The sequence below is a fragment of the Xylocopa sonorina genome, chromosome 6, assembly GCF_050948175.1.
Source record: "Xylocopa sonorina isolate GNS202 chromosome 6, iyXylSono1_principal, whole genome shotgun sequence".
NCBI lineage: Eukaryota > Metazoa > Arthropoda > Insecta > Hymenoptera > Apidae > Xylocopa > Xylocopa sonorina.
In genome coordinates this window covers 12,481,958-12,500,595 of record NC_135198.1, presented here as the reverse complement: position 1 = coordinate 12,500,595, position 18,638 = coordinate 12,481,958, and the positions used below count along the sequence as shown (strand labels likewise).

At 54.4% G+C, this 18,638-nt stretch overlaps 1 protein-coding gene across 6 annotated transcripts in view; it reads right to left on the bottom strand.

Annotated features, from left to right (window-relative positions):
* The window catches only part of LOC143424221 (uncharacterized protein CG43867), an 88,904-nt gene that overhangs the window by 57,804 nt on the left and 12,462 nt on the right, over positions 1 to 18,638 (bottom strand). The gene's annotated exons all lie outside the window — the stretch shown is intronic.

Genomic DNA, 18,638 nt, shown 5'->3' with positions numbered 1-18,638 from the left:
CCTCCGGTTCTCCAAAGGCTGACCCTCTAACGAAATTTCTAGGCGCGAGGAATTAATTACTCCGCCGGCTCCGCGGCGGAGCGTCGCCTTTGAGGGCTTAATGGTACCTCGAAAATGTCTTCACGTACGACTCGGAGGGTGGAGAACAAGAGCCCCCTCTCTAAAGTTGGTCCATTGCGCGGTACTCGCGACGCGCCCTCACTTTCGCTACCCCGGCTCTCGACTTATCGTCGACCGATTGTCGACGATCAATTCCCGTCTCGTCGTCGCTCGTGGAATTCTCAATCTCCCTGGCGTAGCTCGCCATCGAGCGAACGCGATCGTTCCTTTGACGAGGCCGTGCTTCTCTCGTGGAAATTGAATACGCGTGCGGTAATAACGCGAGATTCGGCTGTTGAAAGGCTCTCCAGCGTCGAGACGGAAGACGGACGCGAATCATCGTCGAAGGAATTCGTTTAATTAGAAAAAGGAAAATAGCCGGACGAGTTCACAGATTTCCGTCGAAATTCCGTGGACCGGAGGCTTCGAGCGAAAGCAAGTCCCATCAAGTTTGCAGCGGCGCTGTATAGACTATCGCGATCGAATCTATCTCGGCGAGGAAAGAAAGGCAAAAAGGGGAAAAGAGGATTCGGTAGGGTCCGGACAAAGGTGGAGGGTCTGGCGGACGAGTGGAAAGAAGCCTGTACGATCTTTCAACGTCGTTCCACGGCGGACCCTGAACGGACTCGTCCACTCTCCGCCCCGTGTTCTCTCGGCCAGCTCCAAGGGGATGAGGACCAACGGATAAGCCCTCTTTCTCTCCTGTAATTTTCGAGGCCGTTCTCCTGGAAATCCTTGGGAAATGCACGATCCCATTGGAGAGAGAGCGGTACTTTTGTCACACCGCGTGACGCGAGTCACCCTTTGTCGCGTGCTAAGCCTCGCGCGTCGTCTCGAGGCGTACGTGGACGCGAATCGAGCAGAAATTGCTCGCTGCGTCCCACCGCTGCGTGTGGCTGTCGTTCTACTTGGGAAAAATTCGAAGAAATTTTGGTCAAATTTAGCTTGCGATGCGAGAAGACGGAGCGTGGTTCGTTTCTTTTTATCTTTTTTTTTTGGCGCGAGCGACGCGTTGAGGGATTAAGTAAATCCTAGGCGTAACAGGGGGAAAGGAAAGCAGAAGTTTCGCGGCTTGTTCAAGTTTCGTCGCCTCCCTTAGGCGCGGGGTGGTCGCTCGAGGAGAGAGTTCAGGCACCGTGACGCAGACACCAGACACAAAGACGAAGAGCCGAGCCGCTGAGAAAGCCACAGGGTGGAGGAACGGGTGAAAGCCGGAGTACGGGGCGGACTCGGTCTCGTTACAGAACCGACTGCCGTGGAATATTCTTTTGTGCGGCCTCGGGTTCGTTAAAATTAAATATCGATTTTGCTTCCAGGGCATTTCAAGCCGGCCTCCTGTGGCAGCCGCAATTTCGAGCCCGCGAGAGCCTTTCGTCGCCCGAAAAATGGACGACGCGCGGGAAAAGGATATTCCCCGCGACGACGTCTGCGACGATATTATCCCGTGGGAAATGGCGAGCGAGGTAAACGCTCGAAACCAACGAAACCAACGAGACCAACGGCGCGACCACGGTGCGATCGAACTGCTGAAAATCGACGAACGATCGTATCGGTTGAAGGTTCCATCGAGTCGAACGAGCGAACTGATGAACGAGCGACTGATGAAATATTAAAAGCTACGTTCCACTTTTACCAGTTTTCACGGAGTGCCGAGCGAGAGGACGAACAGCGAGACGATGCAGAAAACCTGGCGCCGCGGCTTTTGTCCTCTGTTTCCGTTGCACTGGGTCAAGAAGATCCGCGAGGTCGGACGAGACGGATAAGATAGAGATAAGAGGGTGGCACTACTGGCCGAGTATCTTCGATGGATCGATGCTAGACGGTGCACGGCTAATTGATCATCGCCGCTTGACACGATTCGGAATCGGATCAGCTGCTATTCGTTTCAACGATGGTTTAATTATTTACAGCTACGCGTTACTAAATCCTTCAATAACTGCCAGACTGCGCGCGATATTTCGCGAGATTGTCCGGATTTTCACCCCGTATCGCGTATCCTACTGATAATTAAGAAAATCCTGGGCAACGACAGTAGTTTCTACGGGGTAACAGTGTAACGATCCAAGGCCAATAATGCTTATTCTCCGGTGTCCTGTATTACGGTTGGTCTTTGGAAACTATTCACCGAGAGGAGGGTCGAATGTATGGGGTCCAGCGGATCCAGCAACCAGCGCGGCCACTTCAACCCCCCCAGGCGCATTCTCCGCGTAACGAAGGGCGAGGGTCGCGTCGCGGCTTTTTCCGTTAGGCACGCACGAAATTAATAAATAATGTCGGTGGACTTTATTGCGAGCTTTTCACGAATCACGCGGAGAAAGCAGGCCCTCGCGTAATACCTTGCTCCTGTATTCCCCCAGGCGCGGCTTAGCCCTCGAGGCGGCCGAGGGCGAAACTTTCACGAACACCCCCGCGGCGTTTTGGTCACGCTCCGACCTAGACTACGCGAGGCAGAGCCGTTGAATCTATCGACCCGGCTCGTAGAAACCGGAACGGAAGCAGGCGGTACGATAATAATTTACCTGGGCGAAACGCGACGTTTTGTAAAATTAGCTCTGTCGCGGCGTTCGACGCTCGCCCCTCGCAGGTGCCTCTCCTTCGTCCGGGCGAATACGTGCTCACCCGACCCTTTCGCTCCGCGAGCGAGCATCTCTAATTTCAGGGTTAGTTAAAGTCCCGCGGGACACGCGCCGCGTTCTCCTTTCGCCGCGCCCTTTTGTTCCGCGGAAACCACCCCTCTCGCAGTCCCGCGGTGACTTTTCTGCGTTACCTGTCACGCGTAGCCTCGAGAGACAGACTCTCCAAGTTCGGAAGATAATATAATGCTTGGTCTACGGGATCCATCAGAGGTGAATTTGAACAAGAGAACGTAATTTAAGTTCCATCAACACACGAGGGGAGAGAGGGGTGTGCTGCGCGAGCTCCCGAGGCCGCATCGAATTGTTTAATGAACCCGCGCGGAAAATGAGAAAGTCCAGGTAACGAGCGCGCTGGAAACAAGCTCGCCAAGCGAAAGGGAAACGCGCATTGCGACGAGTAACCACCGCTTTGTGCCGAATCTTCGCCCCGTTGGAAAACAGCGCGTGTCGGCGCAGTTCCTATTTTCGTGGTTTCCATGCGACTGCCTGGAAACTTCACTTTGAAACCCAAGAGGCAACGCGCCGCGCCGGGTGACGCGACGTTTTCTCTTGGCAGGCCATCGCGATACCTTTGCCGCGGAGAACGCGGCGAACAAAACCAACGCCGCGTTGATGTCGCGCGGGGTCGTCGAGAACCCTGACACGCCTATACCCGCGCATTTTATATCGCTTGAATAATATCTCGCGTCGAGGCGTCCAGCTTTATCTCGCGAACCCTCGGAATTTTCGCGACCACAGTCATCTAGAAGGCGAATTTTCATCGCTACCAACACTTGAACGCCAGCGTGTAAAGACGAGCCCCGTATTCCTCGTATTCCATTCCGAATTTAAGGGATTTGCGGTTGATGGGGAGGATCGCGGTTATCGATCATCGACGACTTTAGGATGAGGTAACAAGTTTGATCTCTGGGATAATATCGGGGACCCAGGGGATGGTTGTCGAAATTTTATGCAAGACCAGCGGATTTGCGACTTCTTCAGATGGGGAAGATCGAGGAGGAGATTTAACGGGATACAGCATCGGATCCTTCGCGTCCCTCGACGTCTGTAAGTTTGCTCGAGTAAAAGCTATCGGTGTAAACGCGAGACGTTGCGTCCAGGTAGCGGAAATAGTCGCGTGCAAACCACGGCGATTAAACCGTCCGAAAGCGTTCCATCATACGTAGCGAAAACCCATTACTGGCTCGACTTCGCCAGGGATCCAGGTTCGTCCGGAACCGCGAATGATCGCGTCCGTGGTGGAAAAGGCGCGCGTAACGCGGCCGGCAGGAGAAAAAGCTTTATAGGCGGTGCAATATGTAACTGTCGCTGGAACGGCGGACGTCCAATAAAAGCGGGCTTTTTCCTTGGCCCTTTTTTTTTCCCCTCGCGGGGATAAATGGATCGGGCGGACGTGAGCTTTAGGCCCCGCGGTGCGCAAAGGGGGATAGAAAGAGAGAGAGAGAGAGAAAGAGAGATCTGCCAATCGCGCGACGCCGTTCGGCGTCAAAAGCGTCCGGGCCACGTCGAATGGAGTCGCGTCCGCGCGTAGGCACAGCTGCGCCCGCGGAGCAGCTATCTTGTAACGAGTTAGCGACACGTGCATCGAACCGTTCCATCCTGGCGGGAACCGGTGCGCAAAAAGACCCTCCATCGCCGCGGCCATTGTTTCCGCCTAATGGTAACCCAGTTTTCCCGTGATGAACAGCGGGTCGTAATGCGTTTCTGCCGTTCCTGGCCAACACCCCGGACTCGAGGGCGGAACCGGAGGAGCGCGACCTGAAATCTTTCCCCAGCCGAATCGTATCGCGTCCGCGGGAAAAGTTCAGACGCGGAGCTTGCAAAGTTCACGCGCAACTTGCTTCTGAAATTTAGAGCCAGACAGAAGTGTAAATAGAGCAGGGTGAAATCGCGCGCGAGGAGGTACCGCCGTTCAACCGAAATATACATCGACGCCAGACACGCAAATTTCACGGAGCACGCAGAAATTGATCGGGAACCGGGTCCGGGGAACAAATTCCGGAAGTATCTCGGTTTTTCGGGGGCGAAGTCCTCGGCTCGACGGGCGTAAAAATTGGCTGGCTCTATTCCGCGCACGTCCCCGCTCGGCCTGGCGACTGGTATCGAGTAAAATCGTTTCAATTCGCGGACGCGGATCGGGCGACGTCCTCTCTCTTCCCACGGTGAATCGTGGGCGACGGCCTCGTACAAATTCGTGGAAAACTCTCGCCCCTCTTTACTTACCCGGCGGTCGATGCCTCGATGCCGTGGAGCCGACGGGACGGACACTCGAGGCCCGCGGTTCCCGTCTACCTGCGTGTCCCTCGGTACCTGCTGTTTGCCCGCGCGCGCTTGCGTGTCTGCGTGTAATGGACACGGGGGAAAAATCAATTGTTGCCCAAGGGCTTTTAATCACGGGCCAGGATCTTTTTATTTCCGCGTCGTCCCTCTCTCCAGCCGTCGAAAAGTTCACGGGTTTACCCTCGCCGGTTTTCCATTACTCTCACCGACCGGAAGAACACCGGGCCCAGGTCCCGCGTAATGAAAAATCACCTGTTACTGTGGAAACCTGCCGTTTGGGAGTACTCGAATCCGTTTATCGAATCAACGGATTCTGATATTTCTATCGCGCTACCAGCTAGTTTCTCTAGTCTCGTTGGAAAGCTGGGGTCCATAATTTCCACGGTACGTGGGAGCGGCGGTTTGAACGACCGCGGTCTCCTTTTTTTTTTTTTTTTTAATTACAAATTTATCGGATACGCGATTGAGAGAGTGTTACGCGAGACGAGAAGAATAGCGTGCTCGTTTCCACGAGAGGTAATCGCTTCAATTATGAGAGGGCACACGGTACGTCTAACAATTCAACAAGTACCAGTCCATTGAAAGACACGTAGAGAGACGGCCGGACGGATGTGTACGGGCGGCGCACGTACGCGGAGGAACGGTTTCCACCAAGATCCATTTCACTTTACGTTCTCCCGCGCGGAGGCGAGACAAAGAGCAACTTTCGCGAAAAGTGGAACGACCGCGATCGATCACGAGGCAAGAACGGAGAGCGAGAGACAATGGCTCGGCCGCTGGAACTTCTCCCGGCGTTCGCGTCGGGGAAATTTGCCAACGCCCGTGGAAACCGGTGGAAAATCAACCGGCGCGAACCGATCGAACGTGAGGTTATTTAGAAATTCGAGCCGCGAAATCCCCGCTCCGGCTGCCACGGGGATGTTATCACGTTCGCGGAACCTCCGTGGAGATATTCGCCCCGCCGCGAGATTATTAGTCGCGCGACTCGCCCGCCGCGTTACTGAACTCTCGTTTGGGGATTGAATCGCGTTGAATTCCGAAAGTGGATCCCGGGGATACGAAGAAATAGCTCGCGACGGGATAAAGGAGGGAGAGACAAAGAGTGGTATTGTTATACTCCGGGTGGATTCCGATACTATCGGCTTTCTCATTGAAATGTAATTGCTGTATTCTGAGAGACGTCGAGGCGATCTCGACGGGGCTTCCAGGCGAGATCTACCGCGTTCCAAGTTTCCACGATGATAAGTGAAACGCTCACGGTGGTGGTAAAACTGGAAAGTGACTTTGACGGTTCGAGATGAAACCGTGCTCGCTTAGTAATCGGGTCTTTCGATATAAATGGTAACTATTCCGACACGGTGTAGCTAAATAGCCGGCGAATTGGCTCGTTCGATTCTCTCGTCGACGCGTACGACGGTAATAACGCGAACATCAACGGGACGAGGCAATTGGACGCGATCGAGAGGATTTATCGATCGGTCGGATCGCTTCGAATGCGAAAAAGCGTCGCGCCGTCGCGAGACGCGATAACGCCACGAACGCGTTCCTCGCAATCCACGTAACGTATCGCCAGGGTATCGCGATATCAATTCTTCTCGTTCCGGCTGGTAACCCGTCGTAATCGTATCCGCGCGACAATGCGCTCGTCGATGACCGCGCGTCGCTCGCGCTAGCGGAGAATCCGTTCGATGGACGACCCGCGACAGCCATTCGGTGCCATTGAATAGAGCACGAACAGAGATACAGGCCGCTCTAACGGCGATGCCAACAAAAAAATTCGCATCGATCCGATCGGTCGCGCTGCGACAGCTTTTACGAGCCGCTCGCGAATCGAACGAACGTCCGCGACGAGTGCTCCCCGTCAAAAGTAGATTACATTGCGCCTGTCGAGGAATTACCCCCGGAATTGTCCGCCCTCCCATTCACGGCTGGGAACACCTGTGCACCTGACGCGTGTCCATCGCTCGCCGTCCAATCTTACGGGAGGAGACGCGAGCGATGGGGGTTGCTGGAAACGAGGGAAGATAAAAATCGATGCTCTAAACCTCTCGCTGTTCCATACCTCTCTCTGGGGGCTATCAAAACCTAGACACGGCTTCGAATGAACGGAAACGAGGCAGTTGGAAACCCATTCGAATCACCGATATCTCGTATCATCGAGCCATCCCGTGCTGAGTAGCTCGATACACACGGTTCCGTCTAGAAACGGGATACGCTCTGTTTTCGTGACGCTCTCGTCGAGCAATATCGAAGAGGAGCTCGAAAGAGAGAGAAAGAGAGAGAGAGAGAGAGAGAGAGAGAGAGAAAGGCTGGCGTATCGGCGGGCGAGTATATTAGGGGGTGCGTCCGTTTGCGATCTCGTTACAGCCTCGCCCCGGCGTGTCGCGGGCGCAAGCACAATTTGCTGCCTGTTGAATCGCGCTATCTGGGGCGTCGTAGGACGTACGAGCAACCCTTATACAAAGAATCCGCTCGTAAAGGGCGAGGGGGACCGCCGATGGAACGTGGCGGGGTAGGTCTTCGGCCCGTTAGACACGAGCTTTATCGTACGTCTGGTCAAATGAGACCTTCGTGAACGCTCCTCGTCCCTGGACTGTGAAACCGTTCCTCGCCTCCTCCAAGGTACGCTTTTCCTCGAGATTTACGCATCCAACAACGGTGGGCGGAACGCGTGGAAAAGTCCGGGGGTTGGATTATTCCTCGGTGCTTACATGTGGCAGTTTCCTGGGAAACGAGTTCCGAAGACGTATACCCAGCCCAGCCAGAGGGAGGTTTTTTATCCCGAGGCATGGAACGAGCGTTACGATGCTCCGTTCGTCTGAATATGATATCGCGAGGTCGCTGGTGAAATCGATCGAGACTATCCCTCGCGACGAACGAGATACTTCGTCCTTTTTTTTAACGAAGAAACGATCGAATCGCGAATTTTCTACGCGGACGATCATTGTTCGTACGGTTTCAGCGTCGCGGATTTAGCACGGTCCGATAGGAGAGCTGACCGAAATTCCACCGGACATCGTTCGACCGGAAAAGCCTTGCAAATTCACCGGCATTGCAAAGCCACCCCTAATCGTCCCGACTCGTTTCAATGGGAGCAGAACGGCGAAAGAGACAGACGACGAGGAGAATTACTCGAAACGAAACGAAACGGTCCCTGATGACAGGGATTCGGGAGGGTGTGCCTGGTCCGCGATCCTAGCGAGATGAAATTCATAAGGTCGACGAGGCTGGCGACTGCACTGCGGGCGAATATCGATTACGCTCGAGGAGCAAACAGAGAAGAAACACAGAGACGCCGTGGCAAGAATAAATCGCTCGAGGAAAAAGACGGGACGTTGAGTGGTCACGCGAACCGGGGTTGGGGTGCGCGGTTGGGGGTGGTCGCGTTGTAAATTTTTTAAGCTCGAGGAATCGGTACGTGTAACGGCGGCAACACCCGGAAGCAGGCGTGTCCGAAAGAGGGTGTACAGGTGCGTACAGGCTGGAATTAAAGGAGAACACTCGGAGGTAGGGCGACACTTCTCGGTTGGCGATGTATGGGGACGGGGCGAGAGCTACCCCAATTTACGATTACGAGCCACCAGAGGGTTCAAACGAAGGGTTAAACCGGGCTTAATCAATTCTCGTCGAGACTGTCGGCGTTCAGGGTGGATTTTCACCGGCATATGGAAAATTTCTAAACCCCTACACGCTCCACTGAAACTAGCCCAGCTACTTGTATAGCTTAATTATCAATCAAGAATACACCTGTATATCTCTCTACTCTTCTACTCTTTTCAATAAAGTATCACGAATTAACGAAAACATTAGCAGAAATCAGCCAGCACGGCGGATCGATCCACGCGAATGGGAATAAATCGGTACGCAGCTGAATGATTAAAACGTAATTATACCTCTGGACGGGAAAGGTCAGTATCGAATTATCCCCATTGCCCTTTCATCCGTCGCGTTTTCACGGTGATTCGATTCGGGCGAAGGGCCCCGGCGGAGAGCCGGGAAATTAGTCAGAGAAGGATCCATCCTGGTATATAGCGCCGCGGCACTCGAACCGTACACGGACCTCATCCCGGAAACCCAGGGCTTTCCAATTTCGTCCTCGTGGCCGTAACCACCGGCGAAATTCATCGGCCGTGGTAGAAAAGGTGGCGCCGCTCGTTCGTCGCCCCGCAAAAGACCAGGGGAAGTCGTGTACTATCCGGGGGATATCGTGGACAGGTTTCTCGATAGGGTTTTATCACGGGCGTCGAGGGTGGACCGTACGTGCGGAATCGACTGGCTCCGTATCCGGCACACCTCGTTACGTATCGGTACACGGACTGCGGTTCGTGGATACTTAATCAGCGGCTCGAACAGGCGTCTTCGCGATTCCTAAGTTCGCGTTCGCCGAATCGTTTCGACGTTGGTAAAAGTCGTCGCCAGGAATTATTCACGAGGGCTTTGATACTGTACGAGAGTTTTATATGGACATTAAATGGGTGGCATTTAAACTGGGGACATTGGTCGCGTGTTCTCCAGGAGAAATATTACGCGATTCAGAGTTTCGAGTCGCGTGACAAAAAATGCTCGTTATTTGAACGTAACCCTCGAGTGGGATTTACGAGCATTTAGCGAAGTATTCAGATGGCAGAGTTCACGTCGCAAACGAGGAACCGAATGGACACTGAGATTGGAGTGATACCTGTTTCTTGAGGTGAACTACAAACGGATGTATGAACTGGGTCAAAAGGGACTCTCCTCCGACAGGAGCCGGAAGAGACGTCGAGAGGAAGCGTAGCAGGGCTTTGATCATTCCTCTGAGAAGAAGACCGTGCCGTCTGCGAGGCTTTAATCTCAGACTTTTCAGAAAATACTCTGAAAGTACGCGTATACATCGCGTGCAACGTGATGCGCGACAATTCCTTGAGGAAACCCGAAAAACCAGACAGCGGTCCCTTTACCTCCAGCGATAATCAAAAGACTCGAGATACCCGGTAAACGACCGTGAGAGAGGCGCTGGGCTCGTGATAAAAACGTACTGCCTAAGGAGTCGAGAAGATCCAGGAGCCGTAAAAAACGATTCCGCATCTCGCAAGTTTCTCGACTTGCAAACTTCCCATCCCTTAATTCGTATTTACTAGAGAGACCAGGCGAGGAGAAGCTTTCGTCTCTTTACGAGACTGTACCAGCGATTTTAACCGATCCTTACGCCCCCGTTTCGCGTCACCTCTATCTTACGAGCGACGTTCTCCACGCTGGCGAAGTTGAAAAGAATCTTGCCTGATGACTTCGGCGCTCTCGGAAACTCGATGACTCAGAGTCGCAGCAAAACAGGAACGACGAAACGAAAACAACGAGTAGAAATCTATTCTAAATCGATACAAGGTCCGCTCGTTTCGTCGATGCAGCATTGTGCAGCGCGGAAAAGCCAGAGGGTGGTCCAGTTCGAGAGAGAAAGAGAGAGAGAGCGAAGGAGAGGGGCTCGATTTATTCAGACGCGGTCGCTTATTGGCGTGGAACTTTTCCCAGGCAGACGAGACGCCCGGCGTCGTGGCGCCGGCTCTGGTAGACGCTGGCAACGGGAGAGAATCGAGAAGTCGCGTTGGAGTCCTCCGTTCTTCGCGTGCCGCTCCGCAAATAAAGGGTCGAATTCGATGGACTTCCGGTTGCAACCTCGAACGCGACTCCGAGGAGAACCTGGCAGCGAACGGAAGACGCGACTCTGTTCCTGCGAGCAACAGAAATCCAACTACTTTCTCCAAGTCCGACAGAAATGATCGACGCTTGACAATTCCACGATGCGAGAACGAAACGGATGCCGTAGTCACGTGGAAACGGATCTCACGGCTCTATTTTTTCGAAGGGACACCGATTTCGATGCAAAAATATACATAAACCAGCGGGTAGGGTGCCCTCGGATTCGTGCTCGTTTCACGTCCCATCGTATTCTTCCGGTTGACACCCGAGGCTGGTCGATTATCGATCCAACTCCGATTCCAGCCGTCTCGAGGCCGGAGCCCGTGCTCTCGTCATCCTCGGCAGACGGGAAACCGGGGTAAATCGGGGGAAACCGGGGGAAACAGGGACGGTGGGCGCGCACACGACTCGTATCTCATTCGAAATGAAATATCGTACGCGTGTAGAAGACACGCGCGAGGTGTTCCGCGATAATAAGCAGCCCGCTCCTATCTCTGGTTAGGGTTTAAGAGGACGGATCGCCACCCCGCGTGAAAGATAAACGGTTACGTTTACCACGGGCCGCGTAACCGGCATTAACGGCACCCAGCTCGTTCTCGCACTGATAAGTTGCGACGCGAGGCCGTTACGAGTTAACCGGTTGCGAGACAGGGGTGGAACTGGGTGGATTGGAAATTCGGAAAGTCTGAGAAAGCATTTTGGCAGAGGTTATCGATGGCAGTCGAAAATAGTGGAAAATTACGCCGCCTCGAGGACTTTCGAGTGGCTCGCGCGTGACCCGCGTGGGAGGGTGGGTCGGGCGATTTGGCACCGGTGTCAGCGAGCGATTATTTCGAGAGAGACGCGGTACAAGGGACGGTGACTCGAGCCGTGATGCGGATCTAAAAATCGTGGCGAAAGTTTTGGGTTGAATGTCTTCGGGACGGGCCGATTTCATGGCCCGGTGGAGAACGATCCCGTCGTGTCGTGGGACGCGAAGTTTTAATTGAGACGCAAATTCTCCGAACTCGAATTTCGTTAAAGTTTCCCGCTGCCTTGGCTACTAATTGGACACGATGTCCGGGCTTCCCGGTGCCGTGCAACCCGACGTAGTCGTCGGTTACAACGAGGAGTTCGCAGATTGTAATTTTCCGTTTCGCTCCTCCTACCCTCGCGACGTTCCTCGACCCTTCGTACGAATCGTGTGTCCGTATATACGGAGTGTCTGATAACTTCGAACCGATAACCGCTCTCGTTACCCGTACCAAACTATCCATGCGCGCGTAGATACCAAAATTGTAATTAATAGAAAAAGCTTGCCAGTTGACGGAGTAAATTTTTCGGTGACGCATCGGATTCGAGGAGAAACTGGCACGCCGACGCGGATGCTGGAAAAGATTGTAGGCCATGTAAAACAGTGGTCGCAAATCCCGCGAGCACTCAAGAAAGCAATTTTCCAGGCAGCTTTCCACGACAGACGCGCCGCGGAGCGGATTGAAAGGAGACACCCTGTGAGGTGTACGTGTGTACGCGCGGCACTCATCCCTCTGTCGTCGGAGTGGCCGCGACGAGAGGGCCGAGGGAGAGACTTTTGAGGGCTTCGTGCCACGAAAGGAACCGAGAGTCGAGCGGCTCTTGGTGTGCGCGCCTTCCTGTCTGCCTCAAAGCGAAAGAGGGATGCTTGACTGGCGGCGGGGAACCACGGGGACAAGGCACGTAGACGTAAACCGTGAAAAATATTACACGACGCATACAGGTGACCGAGGCTCTAATGAGTCGCGCGGATGCGACACGGTGGAGACGCTGCTCGGTTATCAGCGCGCGAAACTACAGACCTGGGAACAGTTTCCACGACGATTCCGATCTCTTCCACCCTCTCCGGTTTCATTAGCCACCGGTGCATTCGTTTCGAGCGATACGGCTGGTTACGTCCAAGACACGAGCGGGTCTGCTGTACGCGCAACGTGAAAGGGGGTTGGTCGCGAGGCGTGAAAATTGAATCGCACCGTGGATCCACTTTCGAGAGACTCGCCTGCTAACTCGCGCAGAGATCTCGTTCGGTTAATATCCGGATCGTTTGGCCAGCACGGCTCGAGGAGCGTCCCTCGCGAAGCTGGAAGACATTTCTGGTGGCGGTCCGCGGGAAAACGAGCAGAGAGCGGACGGGGCACGAAAATAGAAACGGCGGGGGCAAAGTCGAACGCGAACGGGCCGTCGCCGATATTAATTTCGAAAAGTTGCTCGCGGCGATGAATATAATCGCGCGTTCGCCATGAGGCGGCGCCGGAAACGATACGGAACGAGATAAAGGGCCTGGCCGTTTGAAAACGAGCCAGAGATACACGCCTCGTTCGTACGCGCGCGGCCAAGGTGGGACGACGAGGCGATGCACGCGGAAACGGAGGAGCCACGGGGGAGAACGGTTCTTCTCTCTTTGAGACGGCCTCCTAGATGGGGACCAATTAGAGGCACCCTTCTCGACGCTGGCAGTCGTCGTTCGGTGCGACGCGCGTTTGGCTTGATGCCCTGCGGGCACGGCCAGCGAGGTCTGAGCCGACGCGAAACAGGAAACAAAGAGCGCCGGAAGAAAATGAGCCGAGGAGGACCGATAAACGGTCCTACGGAAATTTCGTGGCCGTTTCGATTCGACGAAACGCTAGCTTCGAGGGAACGACGAGTCGCGGCGACTTTCGATCGATCGCCAAGGGTGGTGGTCTGTTTGTACCGGGTGGAGGGTAGCCGGAGAACGAACGATTCTTAATACCCTGAAGCCCCGTACGCGAGTTTTCCTCGACCCGTGATCAACCAGTCTGTTTGCGCACGTCGGATTTGCCCGGAAACCCCGGCGAACCGAGGGTGCGAGAGAAAAACAGGAGAGACGGATTACCAGGGGCTAATCGGTTCTAGCCTGCGAACGGGACGTTGGCAAGGAACGCGTTGTTGGCCCGTGCGCGCCTGTCACGGCGACGAAATCGAAAGTGACGCGAGCGATCGCGCGCGAGATAATCGGCCGATCCATTACGATGAAACATTAATGAACGCGGAGCGCTGGCGAATCAACCGGCTGACGGACACGCTGCGGGGACCCGTTCAGGAGGCATACAAATCAAGGTAATGGCGAATATTTCACGGTAATGTAACGGGTGGCTGAGTCGTATAGGTCCCGCGAGCATTGGGTTATACACAGGACCATCGTCTGTATCAATAGAGGATCTCTCTCTCTCTCTCCACTTCTCTCTTTCTCACTCTGTTGCATAACGCAATGGGCATCGATAAGTCAGCTCGCGGTGTGCTATCGAGGGAAGTAGAGGGAAGTCGCAGGAGGAGGCGATTCTCGAAGGCAGACGGACGTGAAAACCGATAGAAAGGAAAAACGGAGGAAACGTAGGAAGCGCGGACGTCGTGATCGATATTAAACCGTCGTCGTCCTCGATTCGTGGGCGGAATTCGTGCGAGTCATGCAATTATTCCCCTCCGTTTGTCTTCCAGTTTGGCGTTGAAATTCGTTCCCCGACCGCTGGTCACGAGAGCGACGATTATTCGCTACCGATGACGTCCACCGCGTTACGTAAAACGGTTCGTTCCAAGAAAAGGAGACGCGTGGCAACGGGCTCGCGGATATATATATATATTTTTTTTTAAGAGAAACGTACAGTCGCGACCATCGATTGTTAAACGGTGTTTCGCGCGTGAACGCATCAGCGACGATTTTAATGAAAAGTTGTGGGCCGTCGAACGGCTCGCGCGCGGATTCCATCGGGCAATTTTGTCCGCGGTCGCGCGTCAATGGGGCCGCAAACGCAAACATCGAAGGTGTCGGGACGCACACAAAACGGCTCGTTAAGTTCGCGAAGGATCACCGAAAATCCAACGACACCAAGCGTTCCGCGACGCGAATCATTTCATTAGAACCATTGCCCTGCGGATCACGTCCCCGTTCGCGACGCGGGGCCGTTCGTCGAATAAATTTATCGAAACGACAATTGCACCCCGTATAAATGCACTCCATTCATCTGTCCGCTCTTTAAATACAGCCCATAAAACCAATATCTCTCCCGCTCTGCCGCTCCTCTCAGCCGATCGAGGTGGAAAACAAGAAGAAGACTCGTGGCAATGGAAACCGCGGCGACAAAGCGAGGGGGAGGAAGAGAGATACTCGTCGTGGGAGCCCTGAATTTTCAATATTCCATTGCAACGCGTGAGATGCGGCCGATCAGAGCTCGCTCGGTCGCTCGTTCGGCTTTCAATATCCTTTCCGTTGACGGGTGACAGGGCGGAGGAGGCGAGACTGCGAGTTAACATCCGTTTCATCCGTAAATAGGTCTTGAAAACGGTGGAAAAGGAGGCAACCCCGTGCCGAGGAGGCGGCCTTTAGAAATCCGCGCGGCGCGGCGGAAGGCCTCGTCTGTTTGCACGGGAGCCTCCATTCACGGCGTCGCTTGCCGAATCAATATTGATACGGGGCCTTTATATATGTGGAACGCGGCCGTTCCGCGCGCTACTGCTACCGATGGAATGCAATATTAATAGGACTGGTGAACAATATCCCCTCGCGGTACCAGTTACGTGCCACTGTGTCTGTCCGTGTACGACGTTTGCTTAGGCGCGGCCCGGTTCGAGCTGTCATCGTCGCTCAGATAACGAGCTGTCGCCGGTTAGACAGACTGTCGCGTGGCGTCGTTTCCGACTGTTTCCGTGTTCCTTCGCGAATTAACCCTTTTAACGGTAGCGAGGACGGGAAATAGCCGCGCGAGAGAGGAGATTTCCGGCCGGCGAGCCGCTAACGAGGTCGAGCGGGGACACGCAACGACGTCAATTGCCGATAGGAAAGAAACGGACCGCGGAAATTAGCGAAATTTACGTCCGTTCGTGGAACGGGGACGGGGGGAACCTGTTTTTCAGATCGATGACGGGACGGTATGGAACGGGGCGAACACGGTTAAACCGCTTGGCTCGCGTGTTCGTACCGGCGATAGATGTCTTGTTTGGCGTTTGACGCGATGTATCACGCGGTGCGACTCCGGCTAAATCCCAATAGTTGCGCCCGGCAAGATTAATTGAATCGATACGAACAACTGGTCTGAATTATTAGCTCGAGGGTCTCCTACCGTTGAACGTGGTGCGACGGTGGAACGTGGAACGGGGCGAGTGCGCGCGTGGTAGACGTGACACAGTTCAGAAACTCGGATGGCAGGCGTCGGGTCCGCGATTCTGCATCCGCCGCGGCAGTTTCGCTCGTCGTTGCGGAAACAAGCGCATCGCCACTCGTTGAACAAAGATGACGGCGGAGGAGAGCTGGAGAGGGGCTGCGCCGCGATGTGGAACGAGATAATAACGAGAGGCACGGGCTGCGGACAAAGGGAACCAGATAGAAGGGGTGGAAAAGCTTGGTGGAAAATAACGACTGGCTGGGGGACCGTTTCTTTCGACGGATCGCCAAGTTCGGACGACGACGACGGTGGGTAAATTAGAAATTCTAACGAAGATTTAAGACGGGACTCGGGCCAGTCGGCCGGAATCCACGGCAAGACGGTACTTAAGGCGAACACGAGAGATACGCTCGCGTAAAGAAGCCCGGGAAAGACGTTCTTACGAAGATTGCATCAACTTGAACGATGTCGTATTTCCCACGGAGCATAATGCTCGACGGTTTTAACATCATGCTCCGCAGACGAGTGCCGGCCATTTTGGATCCGCCGCCTCGAAAAGGTTACCCGTGTAATTTATTCATCGAAAGTAACGCATCACCCACTGTACAACAACATTTCCTCCGCACTTTCCCTTGCAAATTGCCGCTGGCACGGTTAGCTACGATCATCCCGACGCCCTAAATCAATATTCGCAAACAACGCGCGTCAAAATTTCACCCGTGCGCTGTGAAATAAAGAAAAAAAGACGAGAAAGAGAGAAAGAGAGACGAAAACGGGCGTCGAAAGCACTGGCCATCGACACGTACGAACGCGTCCGATCAGCGTCGCGATATTTACCGATTTCCCGTTTAACTGGATGTTTTCAGCGGGCAGGAATAAAACCGTAGCCGGAAGGAAGGAGGGTGGAACGCGAGGGACAGGCCAGGCAAAAACCTCGGAATATGGCGGTCCCGTGGAGGCGACGGTATAATTTCCGAGCGAGCGCACCGCTCGCCGAATTCTCGTCAACGTTTTCATCCCCCACGACAGAGGCACACACGCGCTCGCCCGTTCTCACCCTTTTTCGGCCGCAGTTTGTCTGCATTAACGCTCAGCCGCGCGACCGTTCGACGCGCCCGGCGGAAACGTCAGCAAAGGAGGAAGCGTGAAAGCCTGGGGAAAATTCGACGCGCGGAAAACCGAATATTCCGCGGCGCGGCACTGGCCTGCGCGGATTTTCGCGTCGGCCATTCGATGCCGTCTCGTCGCTACCCTACCGCTACCGTTTTTCCACGGGGGTCGCCGTAGAGGCGGCGTAAACGACGTTACTCGAAGGGCTTTTAACTTGCGAGGGAAATCGTATCGCGGCGGAAGCACGCGAGTGCTGTTAATTTTTTTACGAGGCCGTTACTCGTCAGTGCCCTTTGAAGAGGCTTTAAAGAGCGCGATACGCGGATAGCCGAGGAGTTGGCCTAGGCTTGCCCCGCTCCCGCTATCTTCCGCCACCCACCCGCTACCGTTCCTATAACTAGCCGAACTATTTCCGTGGCGCGACCGTGAAACCGGAATGTGGGCTCTTGTCACGCGACGAAAGGTCAACTCTCGGAGCACGTGAGCAATTTCCAGGAAACTGCACCGCGTGTGTACGCGCGACGCGGCTACGCCATCGATCCGTTCGCGAACCACCGTCGAGCTGGCGAAATTCGTTTCGGAGCCCCTCTTCACGGGAAGTGGAGGAGGCTCTCCGCGAGAGGTAGACGCGGATTACGCGCTTTGTCGTAACTTCTGCTTGTTAGAACGCGGTGGGATTGCAATTAAGCTGGGCTATTTATCGATTCGGCTAACCGAAGGGATTCTTGCCCGGGGTATGGCGTCGTATGAAATTGCGCCCCGCGGGAAGCAATGCGCCCTCGAGGTAGATAATCTAATCCTCGTACTCGCGCATTCGTAGGTATCACCCAAGAAATTTACGAATGTTCGCATATTAACGAAGGAACGCGGACTGCCGTACGCGAGCATGTGGATACCAATTTGGTGATTCCAGCTGATAATAGAGCCAGCATCCAGCTGGATGCAGCGTGGAACGCGAAGACGCGGGATGGAATCGAACGAGAGGTTCGAGTGGCGGAGTAATCTCGAATCATGCCGCGAGCAAAGCGTGCTGTAAACAAACGTTACGTCAATCAGGACAACGATCCGGTAGTGATGCAAGCAACGCGCAACGGGCTTCACCTCGGAGGCGCGATACCAAACCGATAAGGAACTGTAGCCGTGGCTCTCCGCTTCGTCAGCTGATTTTATAGCTGCTACGAGTGCGATACCAGTCGAGTTCGAAGCTAATCGTTCGGTATTTTACCGTCCGTGTGACTTTCCGACCGGGAAGAGCCTAAACCTGAACCGGTGGAGCCTCCTCATCCGGCAAGTGATTCAATTCGGTCTAAGAGGCACGAGGGGTTTTCAAGAAGCGAAGAGACCATTCCACGGCCCTCCATAGCGGCGGCTATGTGCCTTATCTAGGGTGGCCGCGTTAAATCGCAACGCGTGACCATGCATACTAAAGACATATGTACCCAACCGACGTTCTTCCTCTCTATCTCTCTTTCTCTCTTCGTCGACCGGTTCACCCTTCTGCGATTCGTTTGACGTATGTCGAGCGTCGGATAAAACCGGCCGTGAACGGTATAAATTGTTCGAGGATCGTAACGAGGACCGGTTCAGTCTCGTTCTCGAATCGAACCGTGGCGACACGCGGCCAGGAAGGGATTCAAAGACCCGTTCACGCCTGCTGATGTAATCGAGTAACTTTACGAACCGCCTGGGAAGCATTCGATAGGTATTCGAT